The sequence below is a fragment of the Ailuropoda melanoleuca genome, chromosome 1, assembly GCF_002007445.2.
Source record: "Ailuropoda melanoleuca isolate Jingjing chromosome 1, ASM200744v2, whole genome shotgun sequence".
Lineage (NCBI taxonomy): Eukaryota > Metazoa > Chordata > Mammalia > Carnivora > Ursidae > Ailuropoda > Ailuropoda melanoleuca.
This window is the reverse complement of record NC_048218.1, coordinates 85,193,190-85,220,635: the sequence shown is the minus strand read 5'-3', so window position 1 is coordinate 85,220,635 and position 27,446 is coordinate 85,193,190. Positions and strand designations below refer to the sequence as shown.

Here is a 27,446-nt window from a genome sequence, read left to right as displayed (position 1 = left end):
ATTTTTGGAAAGCACCCAGACTTGAGTGTGGCCGAGAAATCTCTATTTTCTTTTCTTCCTTCCTTCCTTCCTTCCTTCCTTCCTTCCTTCCTTCCTTCCTTCCTTCCTTCCTTCTCTTTTCTTTCATTTTCTTCTTTTTCTTTCTATTCTTTCTTTCTCTTTCTCTATTTCTTTCTTTCTTTTAGAAATCTCTGTTTTCTTAAAGGTCCACAGCTGTTGTGATACTCAGCCAAGTCGGGAACTGCTGCTTTAGAAAAATGCTTTAGGGTAGTTTTGGTGGAAAACCTATCAGAAAAAATCAAATAAAAGCCAATACATGTTTTATTAACATGTCATAAAGACAAAATAAGTTTTAAAAAAGATAATTTACCAAGCATGTGAAAAGTAATCACAACAAATTATACATTTTTATTTTTTTCATTTTTATTTTTTTAAGATTTTATTTATTTACTTGACAGAGATAGAGACAGCCAGCGAGAGAGGGAGCACAAGCAGGGGGAGTGGGAGAGAAAGAAGCAGGTTGATGTGGGGCTCAATCCCATAACGCCAGGATCACGTCCTGAGCCAAAGGCAGGCGCCCCACCACTGTGCCACCCAGGTGCCCCCAAATTATACATTTTTAAAAAGCTTTAACCTACCACAAACATCATTATTAACTGCCTGACACAATGCTGTGCTTAACAATATCCTGAAAATCACTCCACAGTAGTTCATAAATATCTTCCTCATCCTTTTTAAATAAGAATGTTTACTGTGTGGATATTGCATCGTCTGTTCAACAACGATCTTATGGATGGGCATTCAGGTTGTTTCCAGTATTTTTCAACGACAATCGATGATCTTGTATATATGCATTTTCATATTATTCGGGTGTATCTTTAGCAAAAATTCCGGGAAGCAGGATCACTGGGTCAAAATGTAAACACATGTAGTTACTTTAGGTATTGCTAACTTTTATATCATAATAGTTGTGCTAATTTTTTTTCCCACCAGCAATATATAAAAGTGCCCATGTCTCTGAATCCTTGCAAAAGAATAGTGTTCTTCTTTTCAGTTTTTACCAATTTGACAGGTGAGAGATGGCATCTTAGTGTAGTTTTAATTTGCATTCCTTCTCAGGAATGAAGCTGAACATTTGTTTGTATGTTCAAAGGTTATTTTTATAGATTTACTGTGAATTGATAAGGTATCTTTTAAAATAGAGAACTGAATATTCTGGGTTTTTTCCTCCAGGTATGATAAATACACTATAAAGTCCTATATACTGATTTCTAACTCCATAAAATGCATTTTATAGTTATAATAAATAGTGTAATTATATAATTAAACTATGAATAATGCCTTGTTATTTTCTATTTTTTTAAGATTTTATTTATTTATTTGTCAGAGAGAGAGAGCACATGCAGGGGGAGTGGCAGGCAGAGGGAGAAGCAGGCTCCCCGCTGAGCAATGAGCACAAGGCAGAAATTGATCCCAGGACCCCCAGATCATGACCCCAGCCGAAGGCAGATGCTTAACCAACTCAGCCACCCAGGCATCCCAGCTTGTTATTTTCTTACTGTATCATATGTCTTAAAGGTATGTATCTTAACTTTCATAACTCACAAAGCCAGTCCTAGGAAAGAAAAAAAAAAAAACAGTCAAACAGCCATTTCCATTAATAGGCATTGCCAATTCTTTTTTTTTTTTTTTTTTTTTAAAGATTTTATTCATTTTTTATTTGACAGAGACAGAGACAGCCAGCGAGAGAGGGAACACAAGCAGGGGGAGTGGGAGAGGAAGAAGCAGGCTCACAACAGAGGAGCCTGATGTGGGGCTCGATCCCATAACGCCGGGATCACGCCCTGAGCCGAAGGCAGACGCCCAACCGCTGTGCCACCCAGGCGCCCCTTCCAATTCTTAATTAAGAGTATTTAAGTAGGGGCGCCTGGGTGGCACAGAGGTTAAGCATCTGCCTTCGGCTCAGGGCGTGACCCCGCCGTTATGGGATCGAGTCCCACATCAGGCTCTTCTGCTATGAGCCTGCTTCTTCCTCTCCCACTCCCCCTGCTTGTGTTCCCTCTCTCGCTGGCTGTCTCTATCTCTGTCGAGTAATTAAATAAAAAAAGAAATTTAAAAAAAAAGAGTATTTAAGTAGTCAATCCTAAGTAGTAACTTTTATAACAATATTTAAAAATTTGTTTTACCTGTTTGATCATTCTAGTATCACCATTTAGAATACCTTCTACAAAATCTAGAAATGTTCCACTATTTTATGTCATATTGTGATAATAGGGCCACAAAATAAATGTGCCACAAAACATCCTTCCAGTGTTCTATATTAGCATCTATTTGTCTTTATTTTAAAACTACCTATTGTTCGTTATTTATTCAAATAGTTTTGGTTCTAATAATTGCATGTTTACTTTTGTGAGAGCAAATGTTTTATGTCTAGCGTGTGTGTGTGTGTGCACGCACGCATGCGTTAAGTGAATGCTCAATCACAAACATTACATTGGTCAAAACTGATCTGGAAGATTGGTTGTGAAACACATAAGAGTAATAGCAAAATACTTTGTCTTTAAACTTAGAAAGGGCAATTTTTATAGCCTCTTTTTCCATTTGAACTAATTGTGACATCCAACAAAATTTTCTGCAATACTTCTCCAGCAGAAAATCATAATGAATGATTTGAATCAAATTGTGTTTTTCTAGAAAATGTTCCACTATCGGAAGGACATGATGATAATTTACCAGGCTAATTTTTTAATAAACATAGTAAAGCTTCCAAGTTTTGTATTTTTATTTAATTTTCTGATTTCATGAATATAATTTATTTTATTGGGCAGGCCAGAGTTGCATTTGTTGCTTCTGAGTTGGGAATTTTATATGAGTAATCCTTTATTTTAAATTCTCACTGCTTTGATCATCAATTAAAATTTTCATTTATTGAAGAAACCGATCCCTTCAAATTTTGTTTTTGATGAGAACAATTTCCTTGCTCATTGTCATTGTTGTGATCCATGATTTTTTAGATAAAAAAAATATTTTATAATGTCCTTCTCAAATATGTCATGTGGTTCATGTTTACAAGGTTCTTAAAAAGTTAAGCAGATCATTTCTTTGGGAGTCTAAATTTTTCCTTTACAGGATTTTTCTTTTCTCAATTCCAAGGTATTTTCTATTTCAACCATGATTTGGTGTATTATTCACATTGGTCTGAAGGTAGAAAGGAATAATACAGTTTCATTTGAAGTATATAGAATATGAATAAATTTTCTTCAAAATGTAAATTAAAGCAAATGCAAGAAAATGAAAATTTAAAAGATTTTTGTGTTCTCATAATTCTTTCCAATAAAATATTTTAAATCACTATTAAAATTAGAGCCAAAATATAAATCATATTTAACATATATTAGAATTTTAAGTCAAAACTGTTTTAACACCTGAATTGTAAAATTTAACAAATAATAAAATTTAATCTTTTAACATACTTTCATAAAAATACAACTATTAGCAATCTTACTTGCCAATTTAAAGAATCAGTATTTCCATTTATATGTGCATATATATACAAATTTAGAATAACATAAATTGTCTAATATTGCAAGATTGGTGGCTTTTCAGCCACTGGATACCTGTTGCAGATACGATGGTGATTCATCAATAATTTCAGAAACATGATTTGGAACACAAAGAGAGGCTAAAAAATGGACATTTGTCACTAATTGAAACTAATTCTTCATCACACAAGACCCTCTGGTATGCATGCCCTCTGAGGAGAGGGATGGATTTGCCTTGAGTCCTGCCACCACGGACTCCTCCTGGGGCCCTGAAGCCAGATCTGTCCCCTGTGTCTGCAGCACAGTAATTTTTCATGGAATGCAGGCCTGATAGCTTTCTGTTTTGAGACTATGGGGAAGAGAGAAAGAGAAGCACTTCCCTAGGGCCAGAGTGGTCTTAGTGCAAAGAGGGGTTAAAGGTTGGTGTGCCTGTGTTGTACTTTAGGAAATCACAGGGCTCCCTAAGGTGGCTTTGGAGGGGAGCCTCTCGCTCACCTGGATCTAAGTCCAGTCACAGAGAACAAAAGGAAAAGAACATTCACAAAATTATTTTGACTCTGTAGACTTGTCAATTGCATATACTTGTCACAGGAAGTATGGGATAATCACTTCTCCTTTTCAGCAGCAGCTGCCTTTAATAGAAAAGCAGGATTGTTCTATCTTCCACCTGCTCCTACTAGACCATATTCTTTTGGCAGTTACATGTATATTTATTTTGAATACATGGGATGAGAGAATCACATTATTTTGAATACATGGGATGAGAGAATCACATCCAATAATCAATGTTTCTTTTTACAGATAATGAAGATTGTAGTTTGGAAACACACCTTTTATAGTATATTTTATTAGTTCCACCATGCTTATAAATAGCTTATAAATAGGTCACATAAACTGATCTTTGACTGAAAATTATTAATTAGGCAATTTGCTTTACTTAGGGATTAAAAATAAAGAATATAATGATATCTTACCTATTTCAAAAGGCTCCCTGGCCCTTTAAATAAAGGCTGAACTTCTCTATTATTTTAAAGAGTTCTAGAAGAGGAAACAAAAAAAATTTTTTTAAACCTTCTCTGTTTAAGGTCCATTAAGGTATCAACATCCTGAAAAGAAAGATTAAAGGCAGTTAATTATTCTCCCAGGTGCTTGGCACCGTGAGTTCACGATTTGGGTTCAAAATCCTGGCTGGAGCTCATCTCTTTCAAGTTTTTCTCTCTTTTCTACAACTTCAAACTCCTAATTAAACAGTTTTCACTTCTGGTTATATTTACAAATGAGTCAGCGCTGAAGAGAACTGACTGATCTTAATTGGGAATCAGATCTCCAAGAGACGTGTCATTTCCACGTTCTTAAATACTGCGGACTCGCGGGGTGGCTCAGTCACCAGTACATATAATTATTTAAAATTTCTAATAATGTTCCTATTTGGGAAAAGTTAAGAATTACACAGAATCCAAATGCGCACTGTGCATCAGTCTTCACATGAGCCCCGGAAGGCAGGGGGTGAGACGGGATCGGAACCTGAAGTGAATTTTGCCGTCATGCCCGTAAGACGCGAGATCAGGCAGCGCTAGTCTTCGCAGCCGAAAGAGAGGCAGGTGGGAGCTGTTTGTTCTGCCACTCCAGAGGCCTGCAGACTGGTCCTAAGCTGGACCGTATCTCCGTGGGATCCCTTGCGGTCCCCAAAGTTCAGGGCAATGCTCTTTATTCTAAGAGATTGAAGGAATTATTTCATGCTATTGCGCCTGTCGTGGACTTGAGCTGTCACAAAGCTAAGAGTCTGTGACCTGTTACTACTATAGCCATAGTCTGGGGCACACCCGCTGAATTCTCTCCAAATGTCAATTCCCAGGAATGCAAGCCTAGGAGGAACTAAGCAGGCAACCAGTGCACCTGAGTTACTTTTTAAGAGGCAGCATGAAAGGGAGGGGTAGCCCAAATACGTATGCCCAAATACGCCCCCACGTAGGCCAGCCGGCATAAGGATGTTAATGAGGTGAAAGTAATTGAAAAGACTCAGATACAGGAAAAGCTCTCCTCCCTCCATTTGCCTAAAAAGCAGGACATAGATTCCTAAAGGTGCCTCCATTTCCCTCTCTACCAGAAAAGACCAAAATTAATCACCAAAGGCAACTCTAAGGCCCTTATTAGCCCAAAGACATTGTGAGGAATCTACATAATGAACCTTACTAAAACTAGCCTTTATCTGCCGTTCCTTCTCCAGAATATTTGTTCTCCCACAATTTGCCACCCTCTGAAGCTCAAAGTCCTTTTCCTTAGTCTTCTCACTTCCCTAAAAATGTGTTCTTAGTTAAGATGCCACATAAGCCCGTGTTCTAAGCACCCCTGTAAGCTGTTCATCACTGCGTTCCCATGTATATGTGAGATGCACATATTAATAAACTTCTGTTTGTTTTTCTCTAATTAATCTGTCTTTTGTCAGTCTAATCCATAGAGTCATGGATTAATCAAGTTTTTTGTTTTTTCAAAAGAATCAAAAGGATGTTGCGTTTGGATTTGGAAGACCTGGATCTAGTTCCTAATTCTGCCTTTGCTGTGATCATAAGTCAGCCATCATGTGCCTCAGTTTTCCTCATCCGTAAAATGGGAACAGCAATAGCTTTTGACCCACCTGACTGGACTATTATGAAAGGTGAGATCATGCACGCAAGAATACTTTATAAACTTTAAATGATAAGGTTAAGTGTTTTTGCTCCCTTTCTAGAAGTCACTTGAGGGCAGGGGTTGTGGCTTATTCAGTGGGAAGTAAGTTGATTGTTATAAATGTATCTTTGGCAATTCTAGTGTCCTCTTAATCATACTTTCTGGGACCATTGCACCTCTTTACACTTACCTTTGTGCTGGCTCTTCCTATCTTTCAAAAATCTGCTTTTGATAAATCTACAACTCCAGCCTCTTGTGTCTTGACCAGAATAGAGGCAGACGCAGGCCTGAGACATACTGAAGTTCAGTGCATGGGCCACTAGGGAAGAAAAGGCCTAGTTGACCCTTTTCTAAGGAAAGCCCCATAGGTATAAATGGTAGGTAAAAACTAGGATGAGTATCCGGTTATTAAAAGGGAGTAGCAAATTCGCCTTGCTTCCAGTTAATACGCACTGGAGAAGGTTCTAAATAAATGTCAAAGCCCGGTGTGACGGAGTAACAACGTGTTTCCAGGCAGCCCATCAGCCAGAATTGGGAGATTAGCTTTAGGAACCAGGTAACAAGGAATCGTACATTTTTCATGGGCCATGAAACTGGGCCAGAGTTTCATTTGTGTTGTACAAAGTTAACTGAAATTCATCTTACTTTATTTTTAACTTAATGTGTGGTCTAATTGTTTCTTGTCAACATATTCTTGAGTTTCTAAATTTTAAAATTGGCTATTTTATTTGCTTCTAAAATATTCATGGTTACTTTTTATCAATAGCTGTTCTCAAATTTAATGAATTGTATGTTTTATGAATTAGTATCTCCCAACCGTTTTCTTCTTTTCTCTGTGTTGTTGGTAAATATCCTTTCCTCTCTTTTCTGACATTAATTCTCACGCTTTGTTTTGTTAAGAAGGGGGATGGTTTGCTTTTACTTTTGCCCCTATGAAGAGTTCTGTCTTTTCTGGGGGTGGCTCAGACTACTCACAATTATTATCATATCTGATATGTCGATCTTAATCTGTCCATCTTTTCAAATGCTGTCAATTTCCTCTATTATTTTCTTTTTATATGTGACATATTTTGTTTGCTTTTACTTTCTTCTGTGATTTCGACTACAAGCTCTATGTTTTATAATTATGATAGAAGCCACCTTTGGGTATTACAAATATTCTATATTTTTATAATATAGAATATTACATAATTAAAATAGGAAGTTTATTCCACTTGAATTTTCTTACCCTCTCTCATTTCTCTACCATGATTCTCTTTTTTTTTTTTTATAATTAATTTTATTTTATTATATTATGTTAATCACCATACAGTACATCCCCTGATTCTTGTAAAGTTTGATGCTTCATTAGTTGCGTATAACACCCAGTGCACCATGCAATACGTGCCCTCCTTACTACCCATCACCAGTCTATCCCATTCCCCCACCCCCTCCCCTCTGAAGTCTTCAGTTTGTTTCTCATAGTCCATAGTCTCTCATGTTTCATTCCCCCTTCTGATTACCCCCCTTTTCTTTATCCCTTTCTTCCCCTACCGATCATCCTAGTTCTTATGTTCCATAGATGAGAGAAATCATATGATAATTGTCTTTCTCTGCTTGACTTATTTCACTTAGCATTATCTCCTCCAGTGCCGTCCATGTTGCAGCAAATGTTGAGAATTCGTTCTTTCTGATAGCTGAGTAATATTCCATTGTATATATGGACCACAGCTTCTTAATCCAGTCATCTGTTGAAGGGCATCTCGGCTCCTTCCATGATTTGGCTATTGTGGACAATGCAGCTATGAACATTGGGGTGCATATGGCCCTTCTCTTTACTACGTCTGTATCTTTGGGGTAAACACCCAGTAGTGCAATGGCTGGGTCATAGGGTAGTTCAATTTTTAACTTTTTAAGGGACCTCCACACTGTTTTCCAGAGTGGCTGTACCAACTTGCATTCCCACCAACAATGTAGGAGGGATCCCCTTTCTCCACATCCTCTCCAACAATTGTTGTTTCTTGCCTTGTCTATCTTTGCCATTCTAACTGGCGTAAGGTGGTATCTCAGTGTGGTTTTGATTTGAATTTCCCTGATGGCTAATGATTTTGAACATTTTTTCATGTGTCTGTTAGCCATTTGTATGTCTTCATTGGAAAAGTGTCTGTTCATATCTTCTGCCCATTTTATGATTTGTTTATTTGTTTCTCGTGTATTGAGTTTGAGAAGTTCTTTGTAGATCTTGGATACCAGTCCTTTATCTGTGGTGTCCTTTGCAAATATATTCTCCCATTCCGTGGGCTGTCTCTTAGTTTTTTTGACTGTTTCCTTGGCTGTGCAGAAGCTCTTTATCCTGATAAAGTCCCATAAGTTCATTTTATCTTTTATTTCTCTTGCCTTTGGAGATGTGTCGTGAAAAAGGTTGCTCTGGCCGATGTCATAGAAGTTGTTGCCTATGTTCTCCTCTAGAATTTTGATGGATTCCTGTCTCACATTGAGGTCTTTCATCCATTTGGAGTTTATTTTTGTGTATGGTGTGAGAGAGTGGTCAAGTTTCATTCTTTTGCATGTAGCTGTCCAATTTTCCCAGCACCATTTATTGAAGAGACTGTCTTTTTTCCACCGGATGTTTTTTCCTGCTTTATCAAAGATTAGTTGCCCAAAGAGCCGAGGGTCCATTTCTGGGTTCTCTATTCTGTTCCATTGGTCGATGTGTCTGTTTTTGTGCCAGTACCATGCTGTCTTTGTGATCACAGCTTTGTAGTACAGCTCGAAATCCGGCATTGTGATGCCCCCAGCTTTGTTTTTCCTTTTCAACAGTTCCTTGGAGATTCGGGGCCTTTTCTGGTTCCATACAAATTTAAGGACTATTTGTTCCAGTTCTTTGAAAAATGTCCTCGGTATTTTGATCGGGATAGCATTGAAAGTGTAGATTGCTCTGGGTAGTATGGACATTTTAACTATGTTAATTCTTCCAATCCATGAGCATGGAATATTTTTCCATCTTTTTATGTCTTCCTCAATATCTTTCAAAAGTGATCTATAGTTTCTAGCATATAGGTCCTTTACGTCTCTGGTTAAGTTAATTCCAAGGTAACGCATGGTTTTTGGTGTTATTGTAAATGGGATGGATTCCCTAATTTCTCTTTCTTCAGTCTCGTTATTCGTGTATAGAAATGCAACTGATTTCTGGGCATTGATTTTGTATCCTGCCACCTTACTGAATTGTTCTATAACTTCTAATAGTTTGGGAGTGGATTCCTTTGGGTTTTCCATATAGAGTATCATGTCATCTGCAAAGAGAGACAGTTTGACTTCTTCTTTGCCGATTTGGATACCTTTGATCCCTTTTTGTCTTCTGATTGCTGTTGCAAGGACTTCTAGTACTATGTTGAATAATAGTGGCGAGAGTGGGCATCCTTGTCGTGTTCCTGATCTTAAGGGAAAGGCTTCCAGCTTTTCCCCATTGAGAATAATGCTTGCAGTAGGCTTTTCATAGATGGCTTTTATGAGATTGAGAAATGTACCCTCTATTCCTACACTCTGAAGGGTTTTAATCAGGAAAGGATGCTGTATTTTGTCAAATGCTTTTTCTGCATCAATTGAGAGGATCATATGGTTCTTGAGTCTTTTCTTGTTGATATGATGTATCACATTGATTGATTTGCGAGTGTTGAACCATGCTTGCATCCCAGGTATGAATCCCACTTGGTCATGATGGATAATCCTTTTAATGTACTGTTGGATTCTATTAGCAAGGATCTTGTTGAGGATTTTGGCATCCATATTCATTAGAGAAATCGGTCTGTAATTCTCCTTTTTGAGGGGGTCTTTGCCTGGTTTGGGGATCAAGGTAATATTAGCCTCATAGAATGAGTTTGGTAGCTTTCCTTCTGTTTCTATTTTTTGAAATAGCTTTAGGAGAATAGGTATTATTTCTTCTTTGAATGTTTGGTAGAATTCCCCAGGAAAACCGTCTGGGCCTGGAGTTTTATTATTTGGAAGGTTGTTTATCACTGACTCAATTTCTTCATAGTTAATTGGCCTATTTAAGAAATCTATTTCTTCCTGTTTCAGTCTTGGTAGTTTATAGGTTTCCAGGAAGGCCTCCATCTCTTCCAGATTGTTTAGTTTTTTGGCATATAGCTGTTGATAAAAGTTTCTAATAATCCTTGCAATTTCAATGGTGCTGGTCGTGACCTCTCCCTTTTCAGTCATAATTTTAATAATCTCAGTCCTTTCTCTTTGTTTTTGGACAAGTTTTGCCAGTGGTCTATCAATTTTATGGATTCTCTCAAAGAACCAGCTTCTAGTCCTGTTGATCTGCTCTACTGTGGTTCTGGTCTCTAATTCATTGATTTCTGCTCTAATCTTGGTCAACTCCTTCCTTGTCAGTGGGTTAGGCCTGTCCCTCTGTTGCTGTTCCAGTTTCTTGAGGTGAGAATATAGAAACTGCATTTTAGATTTTTCTATTCTTTTGAGTGAGGCTTGGATGGCTATGTATTTCCCCCTTAGGACTGCCTTTGCAGTATCCCATAGGTTTTGGACCGTTGTGTATTCATTCTCGTTGGTCTCCATAAATTGTTTAATTTGTTTTTTGATTTCCTGGTTTATCGAGTCATTCTTGAGCAGGATGGTTCTTAGCCTCCAAGTGTTTGAGTTTCTTCCAGGTTTTTCCTTGTGGTTGAGTTCCAATTTCAGAGCGTTGTGGTCTGAGAATATGCAGGGGATAATTTCAATCTTTTGGTATTGGCTGAGACCTGTTTTGTGTCCCAGAGCATGATCTATTCTTGAGAATGTTCCATGGGCATTTGAATAGAATGAGTATTCTTTGGTTCTGGGGTGTAGTGTTCTATATATATCTATGAGGTCCAACTCGTCGAGTATGGCATTCAAAGCCTTTGATTCTTTGCTTAGTTTTTGCCAGGGTGTTCTGTCTATTTCTGATAGTGGGGTGTTGAGGTCCCCTACTATTACTGTGTTCTTATCTATATGTCTCTTTATTTTGGTTAAGAGTTGGCTTGTGTATCTTGCTGCTCCCCTGTTGGGGGCATATATATTAATAATTGTCATATCCACTTGTTGAATACTTCCTTTAAGAATAATATAGTGCCCTTCTGTATCTCTCTCTATGGCCTCTAGTTTAAAATCCAGTCTATCTGATATGAGAATTGCTACTCCAGCTTTCTTTTGAGGTCCATTTGCGTGGAAGATGGTACTCCATCCCCTTACTCTAAGTCTGAATGCATCTTTGGGTTCAAAATGAGTCTCTTGTAGACAGCAAATGGATGGGTCATGTCTTTTTATCCAATCTGCAACCCTGTGGCGTTTTATGGGAGAGTTTAAGCCATTTAGATTGATAGAGATTATTGACAGATATGATTTTAATGATGCCATTTCTCTTTAAAGTCTTTGTATCGGTTGTGACTTGCTGCTCTGTATCACTCTTGGGGCCTTTTTACCTTTATAGAGCCCCCCTTAATATCTCCTGTAGGGCTGGTTTCGTGGTTACGAAATTGGTTAATGATTGGCGATTTTGGAACGTCTTTATTTCTCCATCAATTCTGAATGACAGCTTTGCTGGATAAAGGATCCTTGGCTGCATGTTTTTCTCTGAAAGAGCTTTAAAAATGCCCCCCCAAGCCTTTCTCTCATTCCAGGTCTCTGTAGACAGGTCTGACGTAATCCTGATACCTTTGCCTTGGTACGTGAGAAATTTCTTTGCCCTGGCCGCTTTCAATACTGTATCCTTGGATCTAATATTTGCGAATTGCACTATGACATGCCGTGGCGTAGGTTTGTCCTGGTTGAGCTTGGATGGGGTCCTCTCTGCCTCTTGGACACGAATGCTTGTTTCCCTTGCTAGATTAGGGAAGTTTTCAGCTACAATTTGTTCAAATATCTCTTCTAGACCTCTGTTTTTCTCCACCCCTTCAGGGATGCCGATGATTCTGACATTGGATCGTTTCATAGAGTCAGTAATCTCCCGTAATCTACATTCGTGGGCGTGGATTTTTTTAAGACCAGCTTCTATTTTCGTTTTTTCTTCTACTAACCCATCCTCCAATTCGCTAACGCGTTCCTCTGCCTCGGTGACCCTGGCCGTCAGAGCCTCTAGTTTTGACTGTATTTGGCCCACTGAGTTTTTAATTTCTGTCAGATTCGCTCTCATTTCTGCCCTTAGGGATTCTATATTCTCAGCAACGCTTTCTCTGATGCTTTTTTCAAGTTTACTCATCATCTTGACCATTGTTGCTCTGAATTCCATTTCTGATAATTGGGATACATCCATATGTATTAATTCTGTGGCCGAGGCCAATTCTGTGGCAGAGGCCACAGACTCATTATCTTTTCTTTGCTGGGGGGGACTTCTCCTTCTCGTCATTCTGATGAAGAGAGATTGCAGGGTTGTCCAGAGCCCAAGTGTTGACTGGGACCCAGGCCGTGCGCCCTTGTTTTATAGAGATCTTAGGGATGTGGGCTTCTTCCTTAAAGAGTTTATTTATTTATTTGAGAGAGAGAGAGACAGTCAGCAAGAAAGGGAACCCAAGCAGAGGAGTGGGAGAGGAAGAAGCAGGTTCCCGGTGGAGAAGCCCGATGAAGGACTCCTTACGGAGCGTTGTGATCACACCCTAATCCGAAGACAGGTGCTTGGTGACTGCGCCACTCAGGCGCTCCGGGTTGTGGGCTTCTTGATTTTTCAGCCTGCCTTCTGGGGGAGGGGCCTGCCTGCCGGTACTCAGAAAACCCTGTTTGGGTAGAGTCTCTGTGTCCCTTGCGAGGGGGGATGGGGATGGGCACCCTGTGAGCCGGTATTTCCGGGCTTTTGTTCTCTGGCGGCTTTCCCTGGCGGTTTGCTATGCCTCTTCTGAGAGAGCAGCAGCGGCTGAAATTCAGCCTCTGTCTCAGAACAGAGGGATCGCGGATCGTTCTCCACTGATGTTCTGGCCACTTTAACTCTGTTTCTGTTGGTGCTGCTCAACCCTGCAGCATCCCGGGCTGTGCGCCCCACACCCGGCGTCCCAGCCCTCACTTCCAGGGCCGGCACGTCTCTGTCCTTTGTGTTTCCAACCCCGCCAGCCGCCAGCCGCCCCGCGCGGGCTCCCGGAGCTCCCCGTCTCAGTCTGGTGTCTCACGGGTGCTGACCGCGAGTCCGCCTGCTCCCCCGTGCAGGTGGCCCTCCAGCCGCCAGCCGCCCCGCGGACGCTCCCGGAGCTCCCGGTCTCAGCCTCGATCCAGTGAGCACACCGGAGCTCCGGAGCTCCGTGAGATGCTTGGTGGTGCACGCTCCCGGCTCACGGACTCAGTCTGCCGTTTCCAGAGTGCGGGTCCGCGGTCCGCCCGCTCCCCGGTGCAGGTGGCCCGCCAGCCGCCCTGCGCGCGCGCTCCTGGAGCTCGCGTTCTAAGTCTGTTGTCTCGCGGGTGCCGTCCGCGAGTCCGCCTGCTCCCCCGTGCAGGTGGCCCGCCAACCGCCAGCCGTCCCGCGTGCGCTCCCGGAGCTCCCTTCTCAGCCTGCTGTCTCAAGCGTGCGGGTCCGCGGTCTGTCCGCTCCCCCTTGCAGGTGGCTACCGCTTCCCGGCGCCCTGACACGGCGGCTCCCTCCCCCTTCTGTTTAGCTTCCGATATCTGTGCGCGGTTTCACGGCTCCCCGCTTCGTACCTCGATACTCAGCGCTGGAGATGTTCATTTGTAGAGATCCAGATGTATCTTCCTGCGTCTCAGGCTGATTCCGTGGATATTCCCTGCTGGTCTGGTACCTATCCAGCTCAACTCAGGGGACCGGCTGAAAAAGGGGTCCCCTACTCCTCCGCCATCTTCAATCCCAACCTCCCTACCATGATTCTCTTGTTTCACTTTTTCGTGCCTGTTTGTGTAACTGAACTCAGGTAATCATGGGTGAAACATGACTCTCCATTAACTATCTTTTATTTTAAGCAATCTCTTGATATTTATTTTTTCACTATAAAAGTTTTCATTAGATCTAGTTCTATGTTTAACATGTTTGAATGCTCATCACTGCCTTTTTAAACATACCCATAGTCTTAGATTCTCTGTTGATCACTTTCAGTAGTTGGAATGCTCCGTCAAAGACTGTTTCTTTCAACAACGGTTGGTAATTGATCTATTTCTGAGTCTTTCTATATCTGAATATGTCTCTATTGTCTTCATCTATGAAGAGAAGCTTAACTGCATGTGAAATTCTTTGTTTTTCTCCCTAAAATGTGAGTACATATTATTTTATTTTATTCTTTTTTTTTTTTTTTTTTTTTTTAAAGTTTTTTTTTTTTTTTTTTTTTTTTTTTTTTAAAGATTTTTTATTTATTTATTTGACAGAGATAGAGACAGCCAGCGAGAGAGGGAACACAAGCAGGGGGAGTGGGAGAGGAAGAAGCAGGCTCACAGCAGAGGAGCCTGATGTGGGGCTCGATCCCATAACGCCGGGATCACGCCCTGAGCCGAAGGCAGACGCCCAACCGCTGTGCCACCCAGGCGCCCCTATTTTATTTTATTCTGTGTTTATTTTGCTGAAGGCAAATGTGAAGTTTTCTTCCTTTTTTATGATAAACAGTTTTGAAAATATATTTTTCTTTTTTTGAACTATGTTCAATAAAGATTCATTGAGCAACTAGTATGGGCCAGGCTTTTATCTTGTCACTGGGGACTCTGTGGGGAATTAAATAGACAAATATTCTGTCCTCATGGGATTACATTTTTTTCTCTTAAATGCTTACATGATTTTAAATGTTATGATTGTATTTAAATTTTTGTTCTTGGGCATATCTTGTTTGACCGATCTTTTCATAAATTCTACGTGAACAAAAACAAAGGTAGCTTTCTTAAAACAGCAAAAGCAAATATATTTTCAGCTCCAGACTGTCCTTTCTACTGAAGCCTCCATTTTTCAATATTTTTTTCCCATGGGGCAACCTATGATTCTCAACTGCATCTTTATTTTCCATTATAAATGTCATCTTTCCTCTGAAAATTTTTATAGACTTTTCATTTGCTTTTGCGTTCTGAGAGCTATGCAAATTAGTTACCCTACACAACTGATTAGCTTTCTGTGTGTCATTTTTGCTATTCAGTGTTTCATTTCTGGTTATATTTCTGCTTTTGCAGTTTTAGTTCTTCATTCCCACCCTGAGCCTTCTTTCATGTATTCTATTGCCTTTCTTCCCTGCGGGTTCATTAGTCATTTCTGTCCCTTTAGATTCTGTTACTGCACTCAAATGTATGTACAGAACAGTATATGTATCAAAAAAATGCACCCTGATGGATTTTTACTTTGTACAAACAACTGTGTAACCAGCTCCAAGTTCAAGATTCAGAACATCACCAGCCTCTAGAAGTATCCTTCATGCTCCTTTCCAGTCACTATTGCCCTCAAAAGTTACTCTACTGTCTTTTCTTTCATGTTTTTCCCCCTTATTTGTTCTCTTTTTTTTTTAATAGATGCCATGTCTACTTATATCTCAGGAAGGATCCAAAATACTATTCTTACACTTTCTCCAGGTTCCTGTAGTAGATTACCTTCAGAGATAAGTTCTATTACTTAGTTTTCATGAGGCTTCCTTTTTCCCTTTTGTTAGTGTATTATCATACCCCCACCACATTTTTCTTTTTCAAAAATGAGGAAACATATTCAAACTCACAGTTTGCTAAGGTAAGTTACCTGGATTTCCCGTTGGCTCTTATGTTTGTAAACTGCCTACCGGTTGCATCCATTTCTCAGGTCTTCCGCTGATTATCAATAGAACGTAGTTTATCGTCTCTTGTTGCCCTGTGGGGGTGAGATTCTCCACTCTTTCCACTGCCTCTTTCTGTGGTGTTACGATCCAGGTAAGAACTGAAACACTAGAATCTCTACTTGCACCCTGGCAAAGCTCAGTTTTAAGACTCCTACGCTGTGCTTTCATTGTCGGTCCACACCCATCAAGGTGTACTGTGCTCCCTCTGCCCTCACTTTCTGTATAACTGCTCCAAGCCACCACGTTTCAGTCTCGACATTATGCAGAGCCATGGGGTTGTACTGTGGGCATTTGTAAATGTGATAGCCACAAAGTAGTGAGAAGACTGGTGAATATAGACTCATCCAGGGCCTTCCTTCTCCCAGCAAGATCTCCTGACCAGGAACATTAGCATTCACCTGGGGCTACTTTGTGTGTGTGTGTGTGTGTGTGTGTGTGTGTGTGTGTGTGTAAGATTTTATTTATTTGAGAGAGAGAGAGAGGTGAGAGAGCACAAGCGGGGGTGGGGGAAGGGGCAGAGGTGGAGGTACAAGCAGACTCCCTGCTGAGCAGTGAGCTGATGCAGGGCTCCACCCCAGGACCTTGGAATCATGAGCTGAGCCAAAGGCCAATGGTTAACTGACTGAGACACCCAGATGCCCCACACCTGGGAATTCTTTGAAGTCAGATCTCACCCAGATCTACTAATCAGAATCTGCATTTTTACAAGATGCTTTAATTCCTATGTACATTAGAGTTTGAGTAGCACTGATTTAGAAACTTTTGAAAAATCTTGGTACCTGGCCTTATCCCCCAGATATGGATTGATTTTAGAGTGAAGCCATATACTGGTGTTATATTGCTGCTGGAACAGGTTACCACAAACTTAACGGCTTATAGCAACACTCATTTATTAGTTCATAGTTTTGTAGGCCGGAAGTGTGAGCTCAACCGGTTCCTCCACTGCAAGTTCTCAAGGTTCATATGAAGTTACAGTCAGGGCTGTGTTCCTTTCTGGAGATTCTAGGGGACATAGCTTCTGGACTGGCTTGTTGGCAGAATTCCTTTCTGTGCGCGGTGGAACTGAGGTCCCTGTTTCTTTGTTGACTGTGGCTGGGGTTCATACTCAACTTCTTGAGGCCTCCTGCATGCCTTGATTCCTGGCCTCTTTGTCTTCAAAGTGAATAATGGTGGGTTGAGTCCTTCCAATGCTTCGGATCTCTGTGATCTCCACTTCTGCCCTATCTCTCCTGCCTTCTCTTCTGCAGTGTGTCTCTCATTCTTCTGCCTTTCTTTCTGCTTCTGGGATCTCACGTAATTTCCCTGGCACACCTGGGTAATCCAGGATCATTTTTCTATTTTAAAATTATTTGACTAGTGACTAGCCTTAACTCCATCTACAAAATCTTTCCCAGCCATACTTAGATTAGTGTTTGATCAGATAACCAAGGCATGGGAATGCTGAAGGGGGGTGGGAGGCATCTTTAGAATTCTCCCTACCTAAGGCCATCTCCAGGGGCTTTTAATGTATAAGCAAGGTTGAGAATTACTAGTAGGGTTCTCTGATCTAGGAAGAGAGCAATCAGTATTTTCCCACCTTCTTTTAGGTATGCAAGAGTGCTATGTTTTATGAAGTAAAGAAAAGAAAAGAAAAAAACTCTGTCTATCTATCTATCTATCTGGCTACTCATTTTCTTCCCCCTACAATTGACACTGGCCTTATTCTTGGAAGGAACATCTCTAGTGGTTATCTATCAGCGTCTGCATTTGGACACTATCACAGAGCATCTGGGTGTGGGTGTATGCCTAGATAGAACTGGGGAGAGGCAGTTACCAGGCTAGCCCGAGACCAAATTAAGCCAGGCATCTCCACTAATTGAAGCTGTGATTTTACTACTTTATTCTTGATTTTCCATCTCAACCAGGAAAATCAGAACTTGAAGAGATTAAAGGCTTTTGCAAAGGAGTAACGTGGCCTGCTGAGACATCAGCCTTTACCATTTCCCTTCTGGGGAACTGAGCTGTATTTTGTGCAATCTACTTTTATTTCTTTTGAATCTTTAACACATGATTGTATCTTGGGGTGGGAAATATGTGATCGAGTCTAAAAGATGCATTTTTGACAGGGCTGGTTAAATTTCTGTGAGGATAAGGGGCGTTTGAGGGTGGAGAAGCCCTATGCACACTCCTGAGAGTAGTTATTAGCAAAGAGGGAAAGGTCGGGTTTGGATCTAGTGCAAAAGTTCGGGGTCTATCGAGATTTGGGATTTCATAACCCAGGGTCAAGACTGAGTTCTTCTAGTGTCTAAGTCTTAGAGACAGACCTTTAAGAGAACTGTGTATATTTCTACTTTTTAAGACCCTTGATAGAAAAATGAAGCCATCTTTTATGGTTCCCTTCTCCACTGGTGAGCCCTGTTTAAATAATGGATGTCTTTGTTTTCGCTCAACTATAAACTGGCATATTTAATTAGCACTAATTCTTAATTATTGGTGGTAACAGGAAAAGGGGGGAAATTAAAACATATAGAATCCCTTGATAATCATTTTAGCCACAGGAAAAAAATCAAACTATTCCCTCTCTTCCTGGTTCTTTATGCCAGACTTATTCACATGCACAGCGTGCCTTAACTCGCACTTGCTAGATCCTGACTTTGGAATAACTCAGAAACTTCTGATTCTTTAATTTATGATTTCTTTTCTTTTACTCTTGTCTCTATGATCCTGAAGTTTGACTTCATTTTTTTCTTTTAGATTTCAACCTTTGGTCTCACGAAGTCGCATGATCTTTCTTTCTTTGCCTTTTTTTTTTAAAGATTTTATTTATTTATTTGACAGACAGCTAGAGAAGAAACACAAGCAGGGGGAGTGGGAGAGGGGAAGCAGGCTCCCCACTGAGCAGGGTGGTGCCCCTTACATGATCTTTTTAACCCTCTCTCTTGCCACCTTGGACCTGGGCATGATTGCAGTTTCTACTTATTCCTTTCTAAGGCTCTATTTTATCATCTCATTATTTATATTTTATTTTATCTTAGTTACTTTATTTATTATTTCTAAAGATTGTCTATTTATAAGGCTGTAATTCTCTTGGTGAGGACTTCAGACTCCACTTCTGATTACAACAAATAAACCCAGAATGGTGGCCTGACTTGGCCAGTTTTAGCTACCCTTTAAAAGGTACATCTGAGAACAGAGTCAGTCATTACTCTCTGATCACTAGAATTAAAAACAGAGATCTAATTTTTATCAATTTTCTCTGTTATTGTATACCCCTTCATTATTCCACTCATCAGGAGCAAAATGGGTTTAGTTTTGAAAACAACAGTATGGATAATAGCCACACTGTGTAATTGGCTATATTCCATCTCATATTTAGGGAGATATATTCTAGGTTAACATTAGGAACAAAACCTAAAATCACAATTTTAGAACTAAAATATTTCAGTGATAAGCAACATGGACTAGTATTTGGTGCATGAGAGTTTCTTGAGCTTCCCCCCACCCCGGAGATGCTAATGAAGGAAGTTAGGTAGATGAAAGACAGATGGGTAAATGGGGGTGCTGCCAGCTGGAGAGGGGAACCCTCACCCAATTTCAATAGCATCATCTTGTTTTGCCTATATAAGTTCCAAGAAAGATTTTTGTTTGAAAAAAGCTATTGTGAATTGAAAATATTAACAACTGTGGATCTGGTTTAGTCTATCATTCTCCACTTGAGGAAATAGAGGTCTAAAGAAGTCAAGTGGATAAGATCATAAGAAGGCCAAAGACTCCACTCCTAGGCCAGCACTCTTCCTATTGACCCACAGGGTTTTCCCCAGGCAATTAAATGCCAGCTATAATACTCATGCCTCCTTGGATAACCTAGTAAATGCAGATTTCACACGTATAAACTGTTAAACAAGTTCTCTAATTTAATATTTACATAGGAAGCCTGGAGGTTTTTCTGTTGATTTTCAGAAATCAAGGAACATTTCACTGTTTTTCATTCCATAAAAATTTAGCTGCAAGGTGAAGAGAATAGCAAAATAAATAAAATGTGTTCCTAGACCTTAGGAAGTTCATTGTTTAATGATAGAACCTATTTTTGGGGGTAAAAATTATGGAACCCCAGAATCAATCATAGACAGTCAAGACTGAAGCTGTTTAATATAATTTGCTTTAAAATAGTTTAATCAATTCACTAAAACTTAAACAACAAATTATTTGCATGAATGAATGATGTCACCATGCAGTGTTTCCATTTAATTATCTTAAAATTGAAGATAATTTTTATCCTTGCCTACCACAGCCATAGACATGAAATTATAAAAATGATATTATAAATATATCAGAAGGTAAATGCCAGGATTTTATCCATTTCCATTTTTGGAAACTATGTCATATTTTCTTTTTTCAACTTCTCTATTTCCTTGGAGTATTTCTGAAAAATAGCATTTGGTTGCCTCTAAATTGGTTGCCCTAAATCTGATATTTCCAAATATATGAAGGCCACATCTTGAGTCAGTTACTATCAATAGTTAATTAATGTAGTTAATTCCTAGGCATAGTGAATTCACTTTGTAAAATTTTGTATGTACTCACATATATTCTTATAAATATTGCTATTTCACTAATTCATTTACTAATTTAACAAATAATTTTTGCCCTTTCCCAGGGACTGTGCTGGGAAATATTTTCACTCCCTTCAAGAAATGTGCAGGAAATAGCAGTTTCTTTTGTCTTATGTTTTCTTCTCCCAATAAAAATAATGAATTGTGCATTGGAAAAAGAAGATGGTGTCAACAAATTACAAGCGTATAAATACATAATGAAAGAAAACACTTTCATATAAAGTAAACATATCATTCTAGAATAGAATACACCATGGATGTCTTTTGAATTAGAAAAGAAAATATGTTCTTTTGCAATACAAACATATAGGGATAAACCCTACCAATGAATATAAGAGCTATAGAGATCTATTAAAAAGTAACTCTTAAATAAACTGAAATCATATGTTGGATAGATTTACCAGCTACCAAGCTAAAGGTAGTAGCAACAGAATCTCTATAACTCAAAATAAAATCGACACATTTTCCTTCTTAAGTGAGGGTGGCAAAAGGAACATTCTTGACCCATTTGCAAACTTATACATAGTAATTTCTGGTTTGATATTTGCTCTTTCTCACCTCCCTAAGGTAGCATCTTCTAGATTGCCTCAAGGTAGTGGTGCACAGGAGACCACTTTTGGGGGAATTATTGGGCCTCCAGTGAAGGGAATCAAACTGATCAAAGGAAAGGAAGTGATGCCTTGAATTGTTTTGTAATGACATTAATTCCTCAGTGACTTTCCACCGCACCATCCAATTTAAAAAAAAAAAAAATCAGCACAATGTGCAACTCTGTCCGTGAATGCAGGGGGCGGAAAAGAAATTAGGCATTATCAAGGAGGCTTTCAATGTGTTGTCGCCCAATCAGAGATTTAGGACATGATAGTTTAAATAACTTTGAGCCTTGGTGCCCTACACTGCTATTAAACACCAGTTAGTGTGTAGATGTGTCCTCAGCTGGCAGATGAAAAGGTCCAAAGTTCAGATTGTTTCAAGAAGTCATAATGAAGCCACAAGAGCCATGTTCTTTGTGAGAGAAATGTCAGCTCCTGGAAAGTCTCTTAAACTGTAAAGGACACTTCATTACATAGACGAACTGACTTAATATACTTTGCAAATGACTTCATAACATTCAATTTTGAGAATCATTTCCATTCTTTTATTCACAGTACATAGGGAAATTAGCTGAAATATTTATCTTTGCTTCTCTCTAAGTTTTATAGCACTAGTCAAGAACTAATTAGACTCTGGCAATTAAATCCTGCATGTATGCTTCTTCTCTCACCCCACCCCCACCCCCCAAAGGAGTTTTCCTCCTTATACAACTTCCTCTGTTGCAGAGAGTGTCCTATTTAACTTAAAGGATTAGGTTTTGGTTTTTGTTTGTTTGTTTTAATGTCAAGCTTATTCGTTCTTTTCCTGTATATCTGATAGGTAGTTAGGAAAAGAGGAAATGAAGGGAGCCAGTCACCAAAACCAGTAAGCAGTTAATGAAACATGATCCATAAAGGAGTAGGAAAGATTTCTCATCATTCCAGGTCCCTAGGCAAATAGGAACCCTCCCAGAGTTGTCCCCCAAACCTTCTTTCTACCTGAGAAGGCAAGGGCCACTATGGGCAAGTTCAAGTATAGTATTAATCCTTAAATTTAGGGTAAATAAGTTTTCCCCTCCCCTGACAGTTTTAAAATATGTATATCTGCATGCCTTGCTCTCCTAGGAGTTCTCCTCATTGAAATGACTTGATCTGGTGGCTGGCTTCCTCTTTTGTACGATAGATGGGTCCTGGGTGACTTCCGAAGGAGGGGAGCACTCCGGAATAGGAAGGCTTAATAGTCTGTGAGTTAGTTAAATGCTGCTCTCAGCCCAAGAGAAAGACACTAACTTTGCTTCAGTGCTTCCCTCATTGCCTCCAGGGATTCCCTCTGGCCATCTGAGAGGCAAGATCATGAGGGTCAACATTGGGATGTGAATCTGTCATAAATCTGGCAAGACATTTTGGTTTTTGTTCATTTGGTTTTGGTTTTCCCTCGGTTTTGGACTAAAGGCCAAATATTTTCACTGTAGCTTGCGAGTGATTTGGTCCATCTCGCCAGAGCTGGGGTTCTGCAGAAGAGTTTGTGGCCACAGCCACATGAAGAGTGGTATTCTGCAGTAGTAGGTCTTCTATTCAAATTTTCGTAAAGAATTTGGTGATAGGAAGATAATTGCTAAACATTGGAAACCTGGAATCTCCAACATCTTTCGCTTTTTCCTCAGAAACTTTAACAGTACTAATTTTCCCCACCAACAAAATAAATGGAAACAATAAAAAAATACACTACCATAAACTACACTAGGCACAGGCTTAATTACTCTTAGTCAGCCTATGTCAGTGAGATAAGGGCACCCAGTTGTTGTTTGTTTTTTGGTTTTTTTAGGCAAAGATTTATATTTTCTTTCTTTTTTCATTTTTTTCTAATTTAAATTCAATTAATTAACATATAATGTATTATTTGTTTCAGAGGTACAAGTCTGTGATTCATCAGTCTTATATACACAGTGCTCATTACAACACACACCCTCCCCAATGTCCATTACCCAGTTACCCCATCCCCCCACCCTCCTCCCCTCCCCTCCAGCAACCCTCAATTTGTTTCCTAAGATTAAGAGTCTCTTATGGTTTGTCTCCCTCTCTGGTTTTATCTTCTTTCATTTTTTCTTCTCTTAAGGGCACTCAGTTTTAAACATATGTAAAGACATGTAAGAATTTGTTGTATGATTTCTGTTGAAATGTATTAGGAGAGGCGCCTGGGTGGCTCAGCCGTTAAGCGTCTGCCTTCGGCTCAGGTCATGATCCCAGGGTCCTGGGATCAAGCCCCGCATCGGGCTCCTTGCTCCTCAGGAAGCCTGCTTATCCCTCTCACACTCCCCTTCCTTGTGTTCCCTCTCTTGCTGTCTCTCTCTGTCAAATAAATAAATAAAATCTTTTAAAAAAGAAAAGAAATGTATTAAGAAAGACAGAAAAGTCATTGCCCCTGTACTTTATACATTTACAACCTAGTGATGGACATAGCTGAATATAAGAACGGAGAAAGACGGAGAAGTCAGAGCTAGAAACATCCTCAAGTTTAGACACTGGCAAAATTTAATTTATCCATTTAATTGTTAATCAAATATTTCAGTGCCTTCTATTTCAAGACACTGCGTTGGTCCTATGGATGATGTAAAGATAAATCATACATGATTCAAAGAGTTACTTATCCATGAAGGAATAAAATATTTCCACAAATAACAAGACTACTCTAGGGGAAATACAGATAGGTTGTTGTGGAAAGAAGGAGATGGAAATAAACCTTGAAAGCAGGGTCAGATACAAAAAGGGCATTTAGTTAAAGAGAATATGTATGGAACTTACTTATAAATTACTAGCATTAGAGAGTGTCAGCAACTTTTGATATTTAGAAAGTTCTGTTTGGTTCTGTGTGGTAGGCAGAATTCTAAGATGACCACCAAGATTCCTGCTTCCTGACTTCATGCTCCCTATTACCTTCTCCTTTCTCTATGGATGGAGTCCCGTAAATACTGTAGGTTACATTCTGTGCTTAGGTTAAATTAGGTCATTAGGTCATATGAAAAAGAGGAAGGGATTTTTGCAGATGTAATTAAAGTCCCTAAATAGTTGACTTTGAGTTAAAAGTCAAAAGGGAGCCTCTGCTGGGTGGGTCTGACCTAGCCAGATGAGCCATTTGAAGAGGGTTTAGCAGTCAAAAATTCAAAGCAGGACAGAAGCGTTCTTGTTGACCTTGAAGAAGTAAGCCATCATGAGCTCCTGAACTGCAGGGAAATAAATTCTACCAACAGCCATGTGACCTTGCAGGAGGACCCTGAGTCTCAGCTGAGCTGTGTCTCTGGTTGACACCTCAATTGCCATCTGTGAGACTCTGAGGAGAGGGCCCAGTTAAGCTCCTCCCAGACTCCCAATGCACAGAAACTGTGAGATAATAAATGGATGTTATTGCAATCTGCTAGTTTGTATTAAATTGTAACACAGCACAAAAAAACCCCAATATACTCCAATACAGATTACGTCAGGACTTTCAAACTGAGGTGCATGTGCTCCCGGGTAGACAATGGCTTCCTAAGCATGCAGGGGCACAGACAGTTTTAGTGGAATCATTCCCAGACACCCAACATATACATGTCTTTCCCCACACTGATCTGCCTGAAAATGTGCTGTTTCCTTTCTCTCCTCACCTTTAACCATCACCTTTCTTCTATTTTAACAAAGAAAGTTCAGCTCTTGCTCTCCCTGAATCTGACTATGGTAAGATTACCCTGGCTGAAAATGCTATGAGGTGACAAACAGAAAGCAAAACAAATGTTTAAAATAGTGGGGTCTGCAAAGCCTCCTGCCATCAAGTCATTGTCTGTGGTAGGGCTCCATATCTTCTCTGTCTTATGTGTGTTAAGGTTAAGCCAAAGCTTGGCATTAGAAACAGGATATTGTGAGCTCGGTCAAGATGATAGGAATCCATAAATCTTATAGGATTGGCTAGCAGAATTGATGATGAGCGATTTTGTTTAGCAAGCTGGCTTCTTCCATCCCCTAAGTGTTGTCAAGTACTGCATTTCTTCTGAGGATCAGTCCTGGCAGTACGAAGTAGTGAAGCTGGTGGCATCTTTTTTCATCCATGCACCAAATTCAAGACAATGCTCAATATATCTGTCTAGCTTGGTATTAGAATAATACAGATTTGTAAAAGGCATACTGGTAAATACCAACCTCTTGTGCCCTCTGCACGTTCACCAATCTCAGTCTTGACAGTTTGGTGAGTGATTACATGTCCCTGTGTCTGTCGGCATCTCAGGGGCATACTTTTGGATGATTTCAAGGAAAGGGAGAAAATGAAACATCACTTCCAAAATATTATTACATATTAGGGAAAAAGAATGCATATGACATGCAAATTAATATTTTGTATTTCATTGAAAAGTTAGCTTCAGGGAAGAGTGTTGCCATCTACGTTGACCCCCAAAATACTATATTATTGTAACTTTAGTATTTAATGTTTAGTCCTTTATGGTCACAGAAAAAACTATGTATCTAGATAGATGGATAGTTGTTGCAGGGACACAGAATGAAATGATCAATAAAAGGCTTTCAAGTATAAAACTACATTAGGATAAAATTCTGAGGAAGAAGTATGGAAATATGAGTGCAAGCACAAAAGTGAGTGACATAAAAATTCTGACTGTTAAAGAAGATCATGTTTAAGTGCCTTTTAAATAGGTTTTAGTGGTTATCAAGTTACTACATTATTTAGATTTCACTGGATACATATAAAGTAATATAATAATTATACTGTATAATATAAACGTTATTACAATGCTTATTAAAGACATAAATACTTAGAATTACATTTTTATAACTATTTAAACTTATAATAACATTTTTTTCAATAACAACTTAAAAGTCTATGACAAGATCCTTGATTTCACAACATTCTCTTAGATCTGTGAACAAAAAGTTTCAAGATCAAAGGTGAGAGAGACAATGTTGAAAGGTAATTTAGTACTTAATTAAATCTACTGGGATAAAGCAAATAAATTTTATTCGGTAAGGAACAGGGAGCCAGCAACCTGGGAAACAAGGATACTGTTTTATATGGAATACCTTGAGTCTCTCATAGGTGCCAAAGCACTCTGCAAGTCTCTCTGATCAGTTGTGCTTCAAAAAAGTCTGAGTCATACCCAAACCAAACTTCATAATCTAAGCAAAGTTTTCACTATTGAATTTTGGGGGAGAAGGAGAAACTCCTGAATTATTTTCTGTTGACTCTATGTTTGATCAACTCTATGGCTGGACCCAACCCTTCTGAGCAATGCTGAAGGCCATTTCAAGGCTGGTACCTTTCCAGGCCAACTTACCCAGAGAGCCAGAGGAGTAATGGCTCTTGTTCACCCCAGCCATGAATTCGTGGACACCCAAGCTGAGAAGTAAAATAGGCCAGACGTTGCATCACTCTTCTCCTATACTGACTTGAGCAGAGTCAGTGAAAAGACCAAGAGGTCAGTAGCACTCAGATCTGAATACTTATATTAACCTTTTTATACAGACATCAAATTCTTAGCCTTCATGCTGTCATTCTTTGTGGCACAAACCTTCACTACACATTTCCCAAGATCTTTCATCAAGTTTTTAGGCCAAGTGTTTTGCTGCCTTGTATTACTTGTTTATCTATTTGCCTATGGTTTTTCTCATTATAATATCACAAATATGCTGTCATCATAATGGATAAGGGTCCCCACATTGTATCTTGGGAGGATAACATGAGCAGCTTATCCTCAGTTGGGCTTTCTGGTTTATTAGATAAAAATCTTGACTCACCCCACTTTGGTGATTACAAACATTCTGTGGTGTAACCATCCTTACTCTGTCTCTCCAGTAGGTCTTATTAACTTGACACGTAACCTCAAATTCACTCTTTTACAACATCTGTAGTGGCTAAACCCCTCCCTCCTTTATCCCTTAATGAATTCATCCTCTGATGAATGATGTCTCTGTCTGATAAATGATTTATTAGAAAGCGATCTATTCACCTTATGACTTTAAGGAGAGCTGTATTGTTCAGGGCAGGGAGAGGATTTGGAAAGGTCTGTGAGTGAGGGCAAGTAGAAGAATTTGAGTTTTTCCATCAAAATCAGATAAATGAGTACAGTTCCCCCAGGTGATTTAAAGGGTACATTGCCACTGCCTGAGGACCTAGAATGGAAGCATGCAACTAATGGTTGCAAAAATAACCTGAGATCTTTTTAAGGGAAGAAAAAATGTGCTATTTTAATATGCAGCAGTATCCTCCTCCCCAAATTCTATTTATATTTTCATATTATAAAAGGGTAAAACATGACTGAATTTGGGCAAAAGAGCTTCTCTTACTTATGTAGGTCAGGGCTATTT

General features: G+C 39.5%; 1 long non-coding RNA gene across 1 annotated transcript in view; it reads left to right on the top strand.

Moving 5' to 3' along the window:
* Nucleotides 1-1,434: 1,434 nt before the first annotated feature.
* LOC117802694 overlaps nt 1,435-27,446 on the top strand; it is a 94,477-nt gene continuing 68,465 nt past the window's right edge. Inside the window, exons 1-2 of the long non-coding RNA XR_004626155.1 lie at nt 1,435-1,578; nt 6,038-6,198. This is a non-coding gene — a long non-coding RNA (uncharacterized LOC117802694). The remainder of the gene's footprint in view (nt 1,579-6,037; nt 6,199-27,446) is intronic.